The sequence below is a fragment of the Vidua macroura genome, chromosome 7, assembly GCF_024509145.1.
Source record: "Vidua macroura isolate BioBank_ID:100142 chromosome 7, ASM2450914v1, whole genome shotgun sequence".
NCBI lineage: Eukaryota > Metazoa > Chordata > Aves > Passeriformes > Viduidae > Vidua > Vidua macroura.
This window is the reverse complement of record NC_071577.1, coordinates 38606746-38627031: the sequence shown is the minus strand read 5'-3', so window position 1 is coordinate 38627031 and position 20286 is coordinate 38606746. Positions and strand designations below refer to the sequence as shown.

Below are 20286 nucleotides of genomic sequence, written 5' to 3'. Positions count from 1 at the left end.
AGCGCTGCGCCAGGGGAGAAAACTTCAATCTGCTTTGTTGCAATGTGTGAATGTGCAAAAGTGGCAACCAAACCTAAACAAAACTGGGACCTAAAATAACCTCAAACTGAAATTCTACTTTTGCCCTCTCTTTGGATGAATGTGATCAGCAAGTGTGATGAACAGGACCTTCATTTGAGCAGCCAAAGTCTTAGAGAATGCCAGCAAAACATGGTTTTGAGCATAAAGACAAAATGAAGCCATTCTGTAAATGGCACCAGAGCACAGAAAATGCCTGTTTTAGCTCCTGCTCAGTTGCAGAGAACAGATGGAAACATTTCGTTTGGACAACAAGAATTATTCCTTGATAACTCAGTATTTCTCCTTAATATCAAGATAGCTTGAAAACCAGTAAGAGCATCTTTAATTTTCCATGAAGTGAGACCTGTGCACCTGTTGGGGCTCTTTTAACATCATTAGTGATCAGATTTTACATCAGTTCAGTTTCCTGCTCCGTGGCACCATCCAAAGCTTTCAGCAGCCTCATAATACATATGCTATATAATATAAAATATAGTATATATAATTTTGTTATTATTATTATTACTGGTATTTTCCATTAGCAGCTTCAAATAACAGTGCCCAGGTCTTTGCTCAGCTCAGGTCCTTGCAGGTAACAGTTAACTGGTACTAAGTAGAAGGACTGAATTAGTAAATCTCAAGTAAGGTTACAAAGAGTCAACACAAGGCAGAAACAGGCTCCTGAATTATTTATTTTCTGAACTATAAACATGTCCTCTGCTAAACCACCAGAATTAAGAATCTACTCGTGCAGGCAGATGCTCATTTTGCATACTAGGGCTTCACTACAAAGTGGTGTAAACTTACTCAAGGTAAGAATTTATCCTAAATCACACATGGAAATGTCTTGGATGGACACACCAAATAATTTGGCTTTTAGTGCTGCAGGTCAGCCCAACTGAGCACATGATGGTGAACACAGGAGGGTAAAAAAGTTTGTTCCTGAGCACCTTCAAGTATTTTAGGCAGCAGATAAAAACGAGCAGCTTAACCAAGGTTTTTCCCCTAACAGACTTTTGGTTTATTTGTCCAAAGAAACGTAAAATACAGAAAATATGAATTGACCTGCAGTAACACTGTACTCTCACATCCTCCAAATTATCATCAAGGGCTATTATTGTACCTATTTACCAAAATTTTTTACAGCAGTGTTTGTCCCCACTCGATGTAACCACGTCATTTTGTGGCACAATTAATGTGACAGCACAAGCATCCCTTCTGCTTTATTAATTGAATTAATTGTCTTGGTCTAAACCCCAAACCCACAACAAGCTCTAAATTTGTTGCAACCACACCACGAATGGCAGCCTGGGCTTTGCAAAAAAAAAAAAGTCTCAAAGGCTGGCACAGGGTGCCAGAGAAGCTGTGGCTGCCCCTGTGCTGGAGCCCTGGCTGCTGAGAATTCCAGATTTTCTGTGCTGCCAGGCACTGACCCCCAGGAGAACACTGCACTGACCTGAGGCTGTGGAGAAGGTTCCAAAATGGAATGGCAGAACTGGGATTGTGGGTGTGGAGTTTGAATAGAAATTTGTAACATCACATGGTGGAAAACTTAATGCTTTAGAATATAATAATACGTATAAAGCAAGATGGAGGTTTTAGAGCAGAAGCAAGTCCTTCTTTTTTACCTTCTTCTTTCTAGATTTAGGTAGTATTGTGTAATTAGATAAAAAAGTCTACATTACAAGACATGAGTAGTTAGTTATTGAGTTAAAAGTAAAAATAATTTGTGTCATTTCTTAATTAAACGGTTTATCCTTAAAAGACCTTCTAGAGAGAGAGACACGGCTCCATTTTTAGTTTTAGAGTGAAGTGCTGTAGAACTCACACTCTGTGAGACTACAATATAAATAAGAACTAATAAACATCTGAGTCCAAACAGAAAATATCATCTCACTACGTAATCCCAACCTTAACAAAAAAGAAACCAAAGAATCCACATTTGTGGTGGCCTGTGTGAGGGTTCCCTGGATCCCTGGCAGTGTCCCAGGCCAGGCTGGAAGGGGCTTGGAGCAGCCTGGGACAGTGGGAGCTGTCCCTGCTCATGGCAGGGGTACATTGGGGTGAGCTTTAAGGTCCTCCCAACCCAAACCATCCTGTGATTCCATGAATTTCTGTGAAATTCAGCACGATTTCTGTACCTCTGGATAAATTCTATCAGTAAGTTTGATAAGAATCCATTTTTGTCGTTCGTTTTCCAGCTGCTCTTCCTGAATACAGAAGACATAAAACCAATAAAGAGGAACGGAATCTTGTTTTAACATTTACTTTCAAATTTTTGTGAGATCAGCAGCAGGAGATGATTTGGGAAGGGCCATGGATGTAAGCAGGGGTGTGGAGTCACCCTGAGGAACAGATCCAACACACCTGCAGAGCAATGATTTTCTCTGCCCAAAATGATTGCAGGCACAGGCAGGGACTTGAGAGATGATTTTGGAGAAGCTGAGCCAAACTGAAAAGTCTCTTCACACGGAATTGAAAATTGTTTTTAAAACTTCCCACTCTTCAAGAGTAACACTCTAAAAAACTTAATCCATGAAGCTTTTTGGAACTACAGCAAGATAATTTAACACGTTGTGCTGCTCTGAAGTTAAGGTCACACATTCTGCCATCACGTTGTGCATGAATTTTGATTTCCCTCAGCATTATGGTATTTGTCATTCATGGAATCATCTCAGGTTAAGGCAAATGGTGAAATGTTGCATCAGGTTGTATTTTAATAACTGGAATTGAGGATTTCAGGTATTTTGTACTACTGCAAAGCAACATGTGTACATTTACATGCAGTGACTGTTGTATCCAAGGAAAAGCCACTCAGTGATTTACAGCCACAGCACTCAAGCACAATTATCAGCTTTGAAACCCATCAATTTGATTTTTTCCCCCTTTCTTTCTTGCTTTTAGCTGGCACTAGCACAAGGAGTTCTGGCATAGACTGTTTTCAGTTTGTACACATTTCAAACCAGCGCCGATTCCCTGGGACAGATGATTCAGAATTGCCACGTTCCCTTTAACTGAGCAGGATTTGCAATAGTAAAAGATTTCTTGTGTTTTTAACTGTTGGGCTTCCAGCACTCAAAGCAACTTTCCATTAAAAAATGACTTTTTCATTCTCAAACCACTGGAAGGTCTAACAGGGCCAATGTGTCTTCTTTCCTCTTTTTAAATATAATAAAGTGCCAGGGACAGAACTTAACTCTAGGCTTAGTTTTTGTTCTTTGGAAGGGACAAAATGGAACAAACATCCCATTTATTTTTGGTAGCTTTTGGTGTAACATCAATGCAATTTAACATATTCTTCTATTTTTTTAAGCAAAAAGTAATATTGCTGCTCAGGTGCATTCCCAGAGATGCCAGAGAGCTTTCTGGAATGTTAATTGGGAATTTATCAGCTACTAAACTTCCTTCTGGAAGTGTTCTCTGGAACACTGCAAATCCTGGTGCTTTTAACCACCTAATGAGTTTTCCCAGGCCGATTCCCTCAGGGGTGACTCCTCCTGGAAAATCACCTGTTGGGAGCCTTGGCATCTTCTCTGGGAGGGTGGGGAGGGGCTGATGGAATTCCCAGAGCAGCTCCTGGATCCATGAAGTGCCCAAGACCAGGTTGGGTGGGCTTGGAGCAGCCTGGGATAGCTGGAGGTGTCCCTGCCCGTGGATTGGGATGATTTCATGTCCTTTCCAGCCCAACCCATTCCACGATCCCGTGACAGCCTGGCATGTGAAGCTTTGGGAATCACTGCCCACACCCTGCCAGTGGCCATGGTGAAGGCACACGTTGGTGTCCTGCTCCCAAATATCCACACAGAACTTCCCACTGAAGGGAAACCTCCTGGGGAGCCACCAGGCAGCAGCACAGCTCAGGGGGACCCCAAGGGACTTAAGGGACAGGAGGAAAGCTCTGCTCCCACCTCCCAAATCCCTGAAGCCATTCCTGGGCTGGTTCTGGTGAACCACTGAAACAACAACAGCTGAAGAGACAGTTTGGTTCCTGCCAAGCCAGAGGCCTTCAGTCTTGTACTCCTGTCAGAATCCATCCATATGTGACACCTACTGAAAGCTGTTAAAAAATTAAATCACCCTAACGAGGCAGCCAGCAAGGCCTCCCACTCTTTATCATGCTTAGGAAATGTCCAAAGGAAAAAGCACCCAGGCCCTGGAGATCACCAACCTCTGCATCTAAAACCACACCTTTGGCTGAAAAGGAGATAAAATAGAAGTTTTTCTAATGTTCAAAGGGTGTCTTGAAGGTGTTGCAGGTTTTCAGCTATTTTAGTGCATTTTCTTTAGAAGCACAGATGAGGTTTTTGGTTTCTTGTATTATTTACTTTCTAGTCTTGAAAGCATCAACTCAGCCTTTCAGAAATATTCTGTTTTCTTTTACTGTCAGGCCTTGAGCTGCTGTGGACAAGGACAAACTCCAGATCCATTTGGACAAATCCAGATGTGCCACAGGTTTTGTTGGCCAAACCCTGAATTTAGTAATTTATTAAAACTTAAATAATCAAGGTGCAGATGTTATGGCAAGATCTTCTGATAGAAGAATTCATATTTATTTTCTCTAGACCTTCACAAGAAAACCTCATCAGAAACACCTTCAATACTTCTCCAAAATCTTTATTTTTTTACCTTTTATGGGAGCTATAGAATGATGGAAATTAACAACAGGGATGGGGTCAGCATTGACAGTGTTTCTAGATGAGTTCAAAGACAGGTAAGAAGAAATTTAACAGGTTTGGAATCTCTGTCCTAGAGCTCATCTTGCAAAACCTGATGCAGAGTTACCTAAATGTCTGCAAAGCAGAAGGGTCAGGTATTGGAATGAGAGGCCCTTCCAGAATGCAGGAATGGAAAAATGAAATTCAGGAATGGAACACTGAAATTCAGGAATAGGACAATGAAATTCAGGAATAGAACAATGAAATTCAAGAATGGAACAGTGAAATTCAGGAATAGGACACTGAAATTCAGGAATAGGACACTGAAATTCAGGAATAGAGCAGTGAAATTCAGGAATGGAACAGTGAAATTCAGGAATAAGACACTTGAAATTCAGGAATAGGACAATGAAATTCAGGAATGGAACAGTGAAATTCAGGAATAGGACATTGAAATTCAGGAATAGGACACTGAAATTCAGGAATGGAACAGTGAAATTCAGTCATTACAGAGCTGTGTTTGTGATTCTGTAGCTGAATTGTTTTCTCAGCTCTGCCATCAAGAATCAGGACTCCAGGATTCAGCAATTCCAGCTGGACAATCCTCAACCTGTCTGCTTTAAAATCACCTTTTTATCATCACTAAATCACGTTTAGTTCACTGCTAGAACACACAGTTCAATCCTAGATTCATATTTTATAAATTCCTATTTCCACCTAAACAAATAATTTACCATTGTGCCAGCCCAGCAGACCTTTTGTGTGCTGTGGTTTGGGGTTTTTTCCCTCCCTTTTCAGTGAATATTTCCTATTATTGTAAATATAAATATTCCATGAACTTGAATCTAAGCTAGAATTTACTCCAAGGAGCACAGCCCTGCTATTCCAACGAGGAAGGAAGAGGCTGTAATCCTTGCAAGCTCTCCTTGCCCCCCTTCCCTTCATGCCACTTTTCAAGTTCACTTCCCTGAGGGGCTAAACTGCTTTCAGCTTCTTACATCCTTCTGGATTTAGGGATTGATCACAGAGGAGGAAGCAGACCCTTCTTTCCTTCCAGCCAGCAATGTAATCCCCGTGACCTGAACCCAAAAATCACTTATGGTTTTAGCTCTTCCTCCTGTGTTTCTCCACAGTGGGAGAGGACAGACCCTGGAATTCTGTCCCTCCATGCCTGGAGTGCAGGCTCTGAATACACAGCAATGCCATTTTATCTCCCTCAGAATTTGGCGTGTAACTGTTTATTTGGGACAGCACAAGCCTTACCTTAACAAATGTTTCAGCCTCTGAAAAAAAAATCTCTGTTTAAAACCTACCACATTGTGCCTATCAGTAATTTAGGGGATACAAAACAAGACACATCAGGAGTGCAGACACAAATGTAGCACTCTCTAAAACAAATTTATGCCACAGAGCCAGAGCAGGACACTGGGCTGGGCTCCTCAGCTCCTGGTTGGGAGATCATTTCCACATAAATGCCTCGCACAAACTTCTCCCAACTGGCATCGTTTTTCCTTTCTGCAAGAAGAGCAAGAAAAGGCTGAAGCACAAGCACAGCTGAGGGAGGTGCACAAGGAATAATGGACTGCAACAACAAGAAGCAAAAATACAGTTAGGCAGGATTTAGTATGTATAAAACACAGAAAATACCTCAGTCCAGATGACAGAATGGTTAAAGTTGGAAAAGATTTCCAAGACCTTCCAGGTGAGAGGTAGGAATAATTTTACAGAAAATGCACTTTGTTACTGTTATGGGTCATTAATATGGAAACAGTTTTCTAGGTGCTGTGCTGAGCTCACTGTCAGTTCCAGGCTCTGAAACAAGATCAGGGAGCTGTGAGCAGGGTCTGTGAAAGGTGATAGCCTGGGAGCTGCAGGAAGGCTGGGAACAGTCACTGGGCTGGCTTCTGGCTTCTGAAATTCACACAATCCCAGAGGGAATGGGCTTGGAAGCTCATCCAGAGCCACCCCTGCCATGGGCAGGGACAGCTTCCTCTGTCCCAGGCTGCTCCAAACCCTGTCCAGCCTGGCTTTGGGCACTGCCAGGGATCCAGGGGCAGCCACAGCTGCTCTGGGCACCCTGTGCCAGGGCCTGACCATCTTCACAGCCAGGAATTCCTTCCCAATCTCCCACCCATCCCTGCCCTCTGGCAGTGGGAGCCATTCCCTGGCTCCTGTCCCTCCATCCCTTGTCCCCAGTCACTCTCCAGCTCTCCTGAAGCCCTTTTAGGAACTGGAAAGTCAACACAGAGCCCTTCCTTACTCACCCCTGGATGCCTAGAAAAGCAAAAGGATCTGTCTGGGGCAGGAAATGAAATCCTGCAGGGACCAGATCCAGAGATGCCAGACACAACCACACAAGCCATGCCCCGTGAGGGCCTCAATCCCCTCTTCACTCCAGGACAGGTTTCCCAAGAAGGATTCCTGGTTTGAAGGACTTTCTCATGGATGAGCCACATTCCCCTCTTCACAAAAGCACTCGAATATTGAAGCCTCAGGTTTGGCTTTTCTATGTTTCAGGCTCTGTGCTGCTTTGGTGTGCAGCTCTGAGCTTCACATGAAGTGTTGCTGAGCTCTCTGCACAGAGCAGGGAGACAAAACAATTCCTTCTCCAGCTGGGCACCAAGGACAAATGATCCAAAGCTCAGGCCCAGGAGCACAAACAGCGTGGGCTGCAGAGAGAAAAACAAGCAGGATGGGACTCGATCACCTCAAGCTGGAAGTGGCCAATGAACTGCAAGGTGCAAATGGAGCAGAGCTGATCCCAGTGAGAGCCCCCGGGAGCGCTCGTGCATTTTGGGACCATTTTGGTTCCTCTTGGCTGCAGCCCTGGCTGGGCTCTGGTGCTGCCCAAGGTGGATCCATGGAGGAGATCCTTTTCATGCATCCCTGCTTTATTCTGTCACTCTGCCCAGCCTCTGCTCTGGGGCAGCCTCAAGGCATCAACCTAACTCTGGGCATTAAACCTGGGCTCCCAGAATCTGTTTTTCCAGGGCTCAGGTGTGTCATTCCCATCTCCTGCTTTGGTCTCAGCAGCTTGTCCTTATCCCTGTCCCTGCAGCTGCAGCCTGGCTGGTCCTTCCTAATTATAAACCATCTTTAAGTGGAATTTTAGCTCCACATTCCTGCAGCCCAAATCAAAACTATTCATGGAGAATGTGTAATTTTGTATTTTAAATATGTTTAGATGGGACCATCATGATAATCTGAGGGCATTGGCCCTCCTGCAGAAACATCTGTGTCAAAGCAGGGACTTGTCCCCTTCTGTGGTCTATTTTTAAAAGCTTGAAATGTATTTTAGATTTCAGATCATCAAGGAAATGCAATTTAAGATAAATCAGAAAAATCAGTTTTACGTAAGGACTAGTTCATAATCATAATTTCCACTGAAAAGGCATTAGAAAAAAGTGTTTTAAGTAAGAAAAAAAACCAACTGAATTATGGAAAACCATTTGGTGGGAACGCCCAGATTTTATACCCTTGTGCTCAGGGAGGTGCCTGGCTCACCTTTAAACCCTCCCAATCCTTTCCAAGAGGAGACTTTGTAAAAGAGCTGGATTTTATTGGATTGCAGGGCTGCACAACAGGGCTGCCCACAGCCTTGATAACACCCCTGACATGGAAAAATCAGCCAAATATTGATAATATGCCTTTATTGGTTTGAAATAGCCTGAAGAGCAGTTTTTAATCACCTGAAGCAGGGATTTGCTAACTTGCTTCACTGGAAGATAAAAATTTTGTAGTTTCCAGAGAGTTTTGAAGTGCCCTTTACAGGAACAAAGCTCTTTCTCTCCCATCAGCAGTTCCCAAGAACTGTTTTCCAAGGATCACAATCAAGTGAGTAATAAATATTAACCTGATGAAGGCATGTGGGTATCATTCTGGTACAACACTCAGAGGCAGTTTACTCAGCTTTCTGCACTTGAAGTGCTGCTGTAAGGTAGAATGGTGTAAAGAACCCCAGCTGAAGGCTGTGTGTGATGGGGATACATTGAATTCTACACTCTGAGAATACAATATCAGCTGAAAGCTGCTCCATGAGAACTTCATTGAACACAAAGAGGATCCTCCAGTCGGAACACCCACGTGTCAGACTATTCCTGAGTGCCATTGTGCCTCCTGTCACCTGCTCATTTGCCTGCAGGATCTGTCCTCTGCAAATGTCACTTGCTGCCACTCAAATGCTGAAATTCTGCTGCAGATAAAAAGAAAACTTAAGGGGAAAAAAAAAAATATATAGGCCTGAACCAACATAAATGTCTGCACTGGCAAAGGTATAAAACTTCCAAGTAAGAATTAGCAGCATAAAAAAAATGGTGTTGGAATTATCTTGGGAAGGTCAAATATACATTATAATACCTATAATATTTATGGATTTTCCTCTGTTGCCTTTTATTGAAAGGACACCTGTGGCCAGTTTTGTTGTTCCCTTGCTGGGACAGGAATGAACCAAGAATTCACTCCTGGAGCTACTTCCTGATGAACTATTTGTTATCAAATCACACCAAGATTCACCAGTGAACACTCCCATTTCTGTGGTACAGAAACAAGAGCGTTTTGTTTTCTAACATCTAAACAACAAGCACCTCAAACAGATTCCTGCTGCCATGGAAAATTCACACTGGGATCTGTGTCCTGAGCAGCTTTAGCTCCTGGATTAAGGACTGATCAAAAAAGAGGAGATATTTTAACTTTTGATGAGTTTTTAAACAGAAACTCGAGTTCATCTTCCCTTTCCCTAAATTCAGCTGTTTTGCCCCCACTCCCAGGATGGCACCAATGAACTGAGGGTGGATTGGGTTGGGTTAATGGTTGCACTCTGTGACCTTAAAGGTCTTTTCCAACCCAAATGATTCCCTGATTCTGAGCTGAAACCTCCAAGAAATGTGATGAATCCTTTGAAGTGATCCAAACTTAGTTTGGGAGGCTGAGCCAAAGCCAACCGTGGCAATTACTGCCCCACCTTGGTGAGAAGCTTCACCTCTCAGGAATATTTTTCAGGAATGTGGTAAAAAATAAAAATAACTCTTTTTGTGTGCAGCTTGGGAGGATCACCACGGCTTTGGAGAGGAAGAGAGGCTCTTTTCTTCAGAAACTTGGTGTGTTTGATTTTCAAAGCATCCCAGGTTTTAATTTTCAAGCATTTCCCTGGACTAGGATCCTTCTAGGAAAAGGCCAGTTGAGAATCTCCAAAGTGATGATGCCTTCCTAAAGCATTTCAATACATTTTTCACCACAGAGTGGCCCTCCAAGGATGTGAATTGATAGGAAGGGGAAAAGAAAACAAAATTGAAGCTCAAAATGAAACAAAGAATCCCTTCACAACCTTTCAGGCCACCTTCACATAAAAAAAGCAACTTTTTTTAGGTTTTCATTAACAGTTACATTTTAAATTTGCTGCCCTTCAGCTTCCTTTTTTTTTCAGAAGGAATTATTAAAACAAAAATCAATGATCTGAGTTTGGTTTGGTGGTTCAACAGAAAAGAATAATATGGTTTATCTTAAGTACTACACTATACATTCTTCTTTTAAATATCATTTATAATTAATAAATAATGACAGGAGCTCCTATCTATTATTTTAAACCAGCAGCCCTTTCAGCAAAAAGATGTGGCTTCCACTTCACAGAAATTTCTTGTGATATTTCAGGAAAACCTAAGGATGGAGATATGTAACTTTTTCTAATACCACAGACTGAAATAATCCAAACCCTCAACATTTTCTGGAGATATCCCAAGAACCTTGAAACTTTCTGGAGGTATCCAGGTTCCTGGGGTTGTAGGAAGCCAATCTTTAGCTTTGCTAAGAAAAATTAATTATTAAAAAAAATAACTGTAGCAATTTTGCCATTTTGTTAAGAATTCTAAAGAGAGAGGCACTGCAGGATTAAAAAGTTTTGCATTACTTAAACATTTAACTTTCAAATTACAACTAAATCTCTGAGCTTGATTAATTTGCTTACAATTAAAGAAGTGTTGGGAACATTTCCTTTTGTTCAGGAGCCTGCTGCTCCTATTTTTCAAATTGAAAAGCCTTTGTAGTTGGTTTTATTTACAATATCTGTGTAACGAAAAATTCAAAACACCAGCCCAGAATTCAGTTTCAGAAGGAGCAGCTGCAAGAGAAATGGGGAACATGGAAATCAAACTTCTTGCAAAAACTTGGCAGAAATGGTACAAAAATTTCTGCTCAGGCAGAGAACAACTTATCAAACCTATTTGATTTCAAATGTACTTTGAAAATTTGGCTCTAAAATGCTCCTAAAAGTTGTGATATTAAAGAGCAACATTAGGAAAATGTCTTTTTTTTTAACCCAAATCCTTAAAATAATTTCTGTAGAAAAAGAAAATTCAAATGAAGTAGGTTTCCTTTTATTACATTTAAGAAGGTAGAATTCGTTTATACCTTGCTTTAGAGAGAGCACCTTGGGATTTCACAAAACTCCAAGCCTTTCATATGGAAAGAAGAGCGAGACAGAAATTTGATTGTTCTCAGCAAAACATCAGGGCTTCAGAAAAGGGAAGTGGGCTCCTTGCTTTTAATGACAATTCAGGAAAAACAAGGCTGAGGAGAAAACTGCTGGGAGTCAAGCCTGGCTTAGGATAAGCCAAACCCAAAGCAGGGAAGGCCAGGGGTGAGAGCCAGGCCCTGCAGAGAGCAGTGGGAGCACAGCCACGGCTCTGAGTGCAGGGCAGTGGAACTCTGCAGGGGAATGCAACTCTGCAGCCTGCAGTGTGCTCAGGAATGCCTCAGAGACAACAAACACCTCAGACAGATTCCTGCTGCCGTGGAAAATTCACTGGGATCTGTGCTCCTGATGAACTAGAAGGCTTGGAGCTGGGCATGGCACAGGGCACTGGATGTGGCTGCCAGTGCACAGCAACAAATTCCTTCCAATTCCATCTGGAATTTGCCACGTTGAAAAAGATGAGCAGGTGCAAAACCCACTGCTCCTCCCAGGTGTGCAGTCCCAGGTTTCTGTGTTTTTAATGTTGGATTTGCCTCCAAAACAAGGAAAACCTGGAGCTGCTGCAGAGCCCAGAGGAGCCACGGAGCTGCTGCAGGGCTGGAGCCCCTCTGGAGCCAGCCTGGGAGAGCTGGGGATGCTCACCTGGAGAGGAGAAGGATCCAGGCAGAGCTCAGAGCCCTGGGAATGTTCCCCTGGAGAAGGGAAGGCTCCAGGCAGAGCTCAGAGCCCTGGGAATGTTCCCCTGGAGAAGGGAAGGATCCAGGGAGAGCTCAGAGCCCTGGGAATGTTCCCCTGGAGAAGGGAAGGATCCAGGGAGAGCTCAGAGCCCTGGGAATGTTCCCCTGGAGAAGGGAAGGATCCAGGCAGAGCTCAGAGCCCTGGGAATGTTCCCCTGGAGAAGGGAAGGATCCAGGCAGAGCTCAGAGCCCTGGGAATGTTCCCCTGGAGAAGGGAAGGCTCCAGGCAGAGCTCAGAGCCCTGGGAATGTTCCCCTGGAGAAGGGAAGGCTCCAGGCAGAGCTCAGAGCCCCTTGCAGGGCCTGAAGGGGCTCCAGGAGAGCTGGAGAGGGACTGGGGACAAGGGATGGAGGGACAGGAGCCAGGGAATGGCTCCCACTGCCAGAGGGCAGGGATGGCTGGGAGATTGGGAATTGGGAATTCCTGGCTGGGCTGGAATTCCCAGAGCAGCTGTGTCTGCCCCTGGATCCCTGGCAGTGCCCAAGGCCAGGCTGGAGCAGCCTGGGACAGTGGGAGGTGTCCCTGCCATGGAACTGGATGAATTTTAATGTCCCTTCCAACCCAAACCAGTGTGGGATTCTCCAAAACCTGTTGTTAAAGGTGCAAGAAAGCACAAATTGTGAATTTCATCTGCAGGGAAAGGCCTGAACATTTCTGAGGAAGGAAGGATTGAACAATTAAAGGCAGTGGATTGCTGGTTAAATTCCATTTATTTAATGGAAGGGTTTCTATGCAGGGAAATTGCAATGTTATCATATAATTAAAGATAATGCACGAGGTCTGAGTGGGTGAGGCAGGGTCAGGAAGGTTTGGGAGTATTGGACTACACAGGAATGTGGATTCCATCCAGAGAGCCCCTGCTTTTAAAAATAGATCAAATGGAACAGCAGCAGTGGCTGCAATACCTGCACAGCTGTGAGCACTTTAGTGGGGGGAAAAAAAAAAAAAGAGTACAAAATACAAGTTAAGCTGCTGAGAATGAGAACTAAATGTTTTCTTGGAGTTCACTGGAGCATCCTGAGGTTTATCCACATGTACATATTAAAACTTTCAGGAAATAACCAGTACAACATGAACCTTACAGAGAAAACTACTTTCCCTGCCCTAGTTTTTCACATAGAAAAAAAAAAAGGGTTTTCAGAACCCAAACACAGACTTTGATAATTATTCCCCCAAAACATTTGGTTTTCCAAATGGTGCAGATTCCCATTTTAGAACAAATGAAAACATGCAAAGGTCTACCCTGGAAGGGAAGAGTTACAACAACACAAACCAACCCCTCAATAAGGCAGAGGCATAAATAAACTCTCTCAGCTCTGATTGTCTTTTAAATGGAAAATTCTTCCTTCTGAGGGTCAAAAAAGTCCCCAAACTTTGGAAGGGAAAATGAAAAGGGAAGAGAACTGCCTTCATTTCTTCCCTTCATTTTCAAAGACTCCATAAATGAGACACTTAATTTGTGTGGGCTAACAAAGCACTTCCAAGAATTCTCTATTGATACTACTTGAAAACAGAGATTATATATGTATATATTATATATGTATAGAAAGATATGTATTATAAAGCTTTGCAGAATGAGCCTTTCCCAGCAGATCCTGATTTGACTAAAAGAAGAAAATGAATTACAAACACTGAGCAAACTTTGTATTTAAATCAGTTTTAAGTGTGCTGCACCAGAGCATCACCTGGGCCTCAGCATCCTAAGAACAGTGGAGGTTGTGCTCCTCAAATTCCCACCTCCTAAGAGCCATCCAAAGTTCAGATTTCAGAATTAAGGAGCTTAGCCATGAATTTATCCCTGCCCTTGCTCCAGAGCATTTTACAGGCTTCACTTTGAAAAGCCCCAGCTCGAGTTGGTGCCTCCAGAAGTTCAAAACTGAAGTTGCAGCCTCATTTTGGACCTCTCTGCTAAAGCAAAGAAAAGCAAATATGTAAATTCCCAGTGAATTCAAGTGCCCCATTAGGAGCTCAATTATATTCTGAAATGATGTCTTAATTGGTTTGCTCATAGATGTGCTGTACTGCTAACCAAAAATCTACTGCCATAATCAGCACTAAATTTCAGATATTGCCACACATTAAATTAACAGCAGATAATGAGTGGGAAAATTAGCTCTATTTCCATAATAAAAAAAAAAAAAAAAAAAAAAAGTCCCATATTACCTACGGTGTTTATAGGGAGTTAGTTTCAAAATAGGAAAAAATGATCCATAAACAAAACTCTCCTGAATATCCTCACATTTACTTGGATCATTTATTGATAATAAATAATACAAGCAGAGAAAATAAATGGCACAGGACACATCAGATTTGTGCTTTCAATATTTAATTTAAAGAAGTCGTACTGTTTTACCCTTTTTTCACCTAATTTTTGTCTTTTTGAACATCCTCAATTACTCTTTAGATTTTAAGGCAGTGCTGCTTCTCATCAGTACCACAAAAATATTGCAACTGATCTGCAGGTCAAAACACTCATGAGAAAAGAAGAATAAAGAAAAACATTAAGTGCAGGAAAAAAAAAAAAGAGAAGCTAAGGAAGGACAGATATTCCTGTAACTAAAAAGAGGAGAAGAAATGGAGCTCTTTCCATGGGTATTTATTCTTTTTCACTTCAGAATAAATAAAAATTATTATTAAAAAGGGGGTTAAAACTCGGCAGAGCGGTCAGACTCGCAAACTTCAGCTGCTGTTGAGTTTTGGAGGTGAACAACGAATTTATTACTTCGAGACAAATGCATAATGTGGATTATTTGAGTTACCTTTGCTGGCTGAAGGAAAGAGATTTCAGAGATCTTGTCTGTAAATGATATAATCTTCAACAGTGCTGCCTCCAGCGACCACCATCGTCAACAAGGATCTGCAGAACAACAGCAGAGCAGGAAATCAGCCAGGAGAGCTAAACACTGCTTCATTTTTTTATTCCAAAGGCACAATTTCATGCAACACGTGAATTTAGGAGCTGCTGTTAAAAATAAACAGTCACTACATGGGAAGGGATTGATCTGCTTGAGGAATATGAGAATTCTGCATTAGTATATTTAAAAATATATCTAACTTGGGGAATTCACTGTTATACCAAAATAACAACAGCAAGGGTCCCATGAGTTAAAATTTCAATTAAATAAAATTACAAATTAGTATTGAAATGTGACATATTATAAGCACTAATAGATTATGAAAAGTTAAACCACCTCCCTAGGCTGAAATTAAAGGTAACTTTAAGACAAGGTCACTGTAAATGCCAGTTAGGAGTTTAAAAAATAAAATTATTCAACAATATAACCCCAGGGCATCATTTGTTAGTGCTGCTTTCATCTCTCTGTAGCTATGGAAAGATAAATATAAAAAATTCAATCGCTAGAAAACTCATCAGGCCTAAAAGTTTTTGTCTCATAAACAATTTTTGGTTTTTACTCAGTCAGTTCCACTTGGTTTAGACTTTCTAAGAGCATGGAGGAACCCAAGTCTAAGCAAAGGAAAAGCCTCCTGAGAAAAAAAGTCCTTTCAAACCAACTTCTCCCACAAACCAGCAAGTTATGGAATCCCTACATGGACACTGCTCTTTCTAGAGCTTCCAAAAATGTCAAATCCTCGTGGAGGAAATAACTCCCATCAGTGCCTGGAACAGAACTGCCCACGATTCTGTTCCCTCTCTTTCTCATGGAGACCTGAGAAAGGAACTGGCTGTCCCTGCACCTCCAGGCCTGCCCAGCTGAGGATGGATGGGTCAGCCTGGGGAAAACATTCCAGACACCACATGAGCCACGGAACTCCTAAAAAGCTGCTGGAAGCAACCCACAGATTGGTGAGGAACGTCCAGATATGGTTCAAGGTGGGGTGGAGGGGCAGGAGAGGAATGGAAAAATGCTTTTTTCATAACTGAAGGCTCAAGGAAGACCTGGAAGTCACAGAAGTTTCTGTGAAACAGGAGGAGAAGATCTGGTGATGAGCTCAGCATCACTGAAGAACCCAATCCAGGACACCAAAGGTTGGTGAGATCCAAGAAGGCCTGGAGGTGGCACTCAGGGCTCTGGTGACAAGGTGGGGATGGCCACAGCTTGGACTCCATGACCTTGGAGGGCTTTTCCAGCCCCAAAACCACTAAACCCAACCCAATCACCTTTAAATCCACGCCTTGTGCAGCCAAAACCTACAGCCCCTTAGAGTCAGGGGTAGATAAGGTTGGGAAAAGCCTCTGAGATCACCAAGTTCAACCAGCACTTTTTGACAGCTCTGTTTCCTTTATTTGGTCTCTAACCCAACCCTAATCCAAACCCTAAGCCCAACCCAACAAAGTCCAAGGAATAAACTGGTACAGAAGCCCAGGCAGGATCCAACAACTGATTCCTTTAACGAGTCCAGCACACAAGTTTGGATCAGTGGCTCCAAAGAGGAAATCCCACCTGCAAGAAGCTGGGAAACGGATTGAGAATTGGAGTGAAAAATGGCATTTTAAAGGGAGAATGCATAATATGGAGCAACTCTGGGATGATGATGAAATATTTCATTGTGCCATTTTAAACAGATTTTGTTTGGAGTCTCCAAAGTGGTTCTGAGTCTCCCCTTAAAGTGACTTTGTTCACATAATTTGGTGCTGAGGTTTTCTATCAACCATACTTCAGATTTCCCATTCAGTCCTTAATCTCCCCAGATTTTTTTCAGTGCCATGAAAAGATCTGTATTTTATTTTTTTTTTTTGCCTGACAAGTAAATCATTCTCACGTTGCCTTTTGTGTTAATAGATGATATTTTCTATTTTCTTTGTGAACTGCACAGCCACAATCCAGATATTTAAACTCTGCTCCCACTGCAGATGTTATTTCTGATCAGATTTAATCATCACTCTCAAACAGAACAACTGCAATAATTGTAAGGCTATCATTAATTTTGTTCTCAAAACCTCTAAGCCTTCTCCAAGGGCTTGGAGAGCCACAGCTCTGGGAAGAAATTTCTTCTGTGTTTAACCACATCTTTCAAGGGAATCTGCTGAATTTCTTGGGACCTGTTAATTTTGCTGAATGGCACCCGAGAGCTTCATTTTTTCTAAATATGATTTTATTTTATTTATTTTATTTTATGATCATCACCCTAAGACCAGGAGGAGTCACTACGACCTCACCTCCAATTAATGGGAATTTTTGGATGAAATGAAATATTTTCTGTGATTTACGGCGTCGATTCCTCTAAGACATCTGATACACAAAGGAGACAGAGAACCCCAGGATGGGTTGGGTTGGAAGGGACCTTAAAGCCCATCCAGTGCCACCCCTGCCATGGGCAGGGACACCTTCCTTCATCCCAGGTTGCTCCAAACCCCACCCAACAGATCCCTGTGGATCCTGAACACCCTTTCCTGGTCACCACAGCCCAGCAGTGCCTGGAGTTCTTCTGTGCTGCTCTTCAGGTGCTCCCCGTTCTTCTTTTTTAAATTCTTCTCTTTTTCTTCTGTTCTCCAGCACTTTATTTTGAATGTTGTTCCTCTAAATATCCCAGAGTATGAAGAGTTGGTTCTACAGGATTCTGCATCCTAGTCTGGTGCCAACCCACCAAACATATGTCTCTGCTCAAATGGAAGAATCTGTTTTGATTCCTCTTTTTTTTTTCAAATTTCTTCCTGGACTGGGGACAAAACATTTCTTTAGATACAACTCAACATTTATTATCTTCTGAGATACGGAATTTCCTATAAATTTTTTGTTCATTTATTCCCATGCGACAACTTTGAAGAAGCTGAACTGTCTGAATACGTGACAGGAATTATTTAAATGTTCAAAAATTCATTACTAAATCAAAAATCAAATTAACTTAGAAATTCCTGATTGGGAGGGAGGTGAAGCCCTGGAATGGATTTCCCAGAGAGGTTCTGGCTGCCCCTGGATTCCTGGCAGTGCCCAAGGCCAGGCTGGATGGGGCTTGGAGCAGCCTGGGACAGTGGAAGGTGTCCCTGCCCATGGCAGGGGTGGCACTGGACGGGCTTTGAGTTCCTTCCCAACCCAACCCATTCCAGGATTCCATGATAATTCTTCAGTCTCATTGGTGACAAACATGCCTGAGCTTCCTAGAGACGTTTAGGAATAAAAAGAAACCCATCAGCTCAGAGAGGTGCAAAATCTCCCATCATTTTCTGGTAGATAAGGGAATATTTGGGATGCACCACCACAGAAACACTCCAAACACTCCAAAGCCTCTGCAATTTCCATCAGTCGTTGCCTCTGGGAGGTGTTTTTCTTGTTTGTGAGAAAAAAAAAAATCCTTCCAGTCACATGAAAATTATTCCACAGCAAGATAAATGCACGCAGGAAACAGCAGAAATTTTCGATGCATAACACAATAGCTGCACACAGAGTTAGGAAAAGATTTCCTTTTTTTTTTTCTTTTTTTTTTTTTTTTTTTTTTTTTCTTTCTTTGTAGTGGCAAAGGTAAAGGAGCAGCAGATTGGGAAAACACTGAAGGGATCTTTGTGTTTCACACCTGAGGGTGCAGTGCAGGAGCAGGAAAATGCAGGAATGAGCAGGGCTGGATTCTCCTCGGAGCTCAGAATCCAGCTCAGTTCCAAAGGCCACATCTGGAGAGGAACGAGCAGGAAAACACGAGTGTTTTCCTTTTTTTATTGCACAGAAACGCTGAAAAGACTGCCTCAGACTTTCTTTTAAATTAATAGTTTGAAGTGAGAAATAAACAAAGAGGGTCAGATTGTTTTAGTCAGAGATGAGCGAGGACTAATGGGATCACATGACAGATGAGTCTACTCCAAGACTGTCCTGAGGAAGAATTCCATCCTGCTTTTAACAGCTATTCACCATTTTACTGACACCCAGAGAACAGAATTTTCTCATTACCACCAGAAAACAAGAAGATATTTTAACTGAAAGTAGGAGAGCCTCACTAATTTTATAAATTTCATGGTATTCGGGTGAAGGGCAGTTTTGGGGATGCTGTGCTGTATTCAGATACTTGTCTTATATTCATATATTTAAGTCTAACTCACATATATATTTAAATATTATAACTATATAAGTATATAGAATAAAAAAATGTGTTGTCTCCATGTAAACAGACAACAAATACTTTATTTTTCACTACAGGCAAAATGCTGGCAAAATCCCAGCACTACCAAAATTTAATATATAAATTTCATATTTAAGTCTAACTCACATGTTATATTTAAATATTATAACTATATAAGAATATAGAATAAAAAAATGTGTTGTCTCCATGTAAACAGACAACAAATACTTTATTTTTCACTACAGGCAAAATGCTGGCAAAATCCTAGCACTACCAGAATTTAATATATAAATTTCATATTTAAGTCTAACTCACATGTTATATTTAAATATTATAATTATATAAGAATATAGAATAAAAAAATGTGTTGTCTCCATGTAAACAGACAACAAATACTTTATTTTTTACTACAGGCAAAATACTGGCAAAATCCTAGCACTACCAGAATTTAATATATAAATTTCATATTTAAGTCTAACTCACATATTATACATAAGTATTGTATGTACGTAAGTATACAGAATACAAAAATGTGTTTTCTCTATGTATATAAAGACTAGATACTTTATTTTTTTTATTTTTTTACTACTGGCAAAATCCCAGCCCTACCAAAATTTAAAATATAAATTTAATATTTAAGTCTAACTCACATATTATATTTAAGTATTATATGCACATAAGTATATAGAATTTTATGTTTATACATAAGTATAAACACTTTTAAAAAGTGTTTTCTCATGTATATAGAAAACACATACTTTATTTTCTATTATAGCCAAAATCCCAGCCTTACCAGAATTTAATATATAAATTTAATATTTAAGTCTAACTCCTATAATATACATAAGTATTATATGTACTATATAAGTATATAGAATAAAAAAATGTGTTTTCTCTATATGTAAAAACAGTAGATACTTTATTTTTTACTACAGGCAGAATCCCAGCGCTACCAAAATTTCTGAGAACCAAAATATTTCTGGAAGAAATAAATCCCCCAGCCTTCAACAAGACACAAACTCCATTAGAAAGAAATCCCATTTATCTTCCAAACACGAATATCTGCATTTTCTTCCTTTCTGCATGACTTCGAAACGCTTTTTTAGCAGCTCATCTCTCTTCAGAGCTGAGCAGAGGAAGGAGCACAGAAGAGGCCACGGGCTGGGAGAGCTGGGGGTGAAGAAGGGAGAAGGGAAGGATCCAGGCAGAGCTCAGAGCCCTGGGAATGTTCCCCTGGAGAAGGGAAGGATCCAGGCAGAGCTCAGAGCCCTGGGAATGTTCCCCTGGAGAAGGGAAGGCTCCAGGCAGAGCTCAGAGCCCTGGGAATGTTCCCCTGGAGAAGGGAAGGCTCCAGGCAGAG

General features: G+C 41.6%; 1 protein-coding gene across 8 annotated transcripts in view; it reads right to left on the bottom strand.

Annotated features, from left to right (window-relative positions):
• The window catches only part of MBD5 (methyl-CpG binding domain protein 5), a 120960-nt gene that overhangs the window by 61548 nt on the left and 39126 nt on the right, over positions 1-20286 (bottom strand). For all 8 annotated transcript variants that reach the window (XM_053982139.1, XM_053982137.1, XM_053982138.1 and 5 more), the window contains one exon: positions 14678-14775. The gene's annotated coding sequence lies outside the window, so the exon portion shown is untranslated. The remainder of the gene's footprint in view (positions 1-14677; positions 14776-20286) is intronic.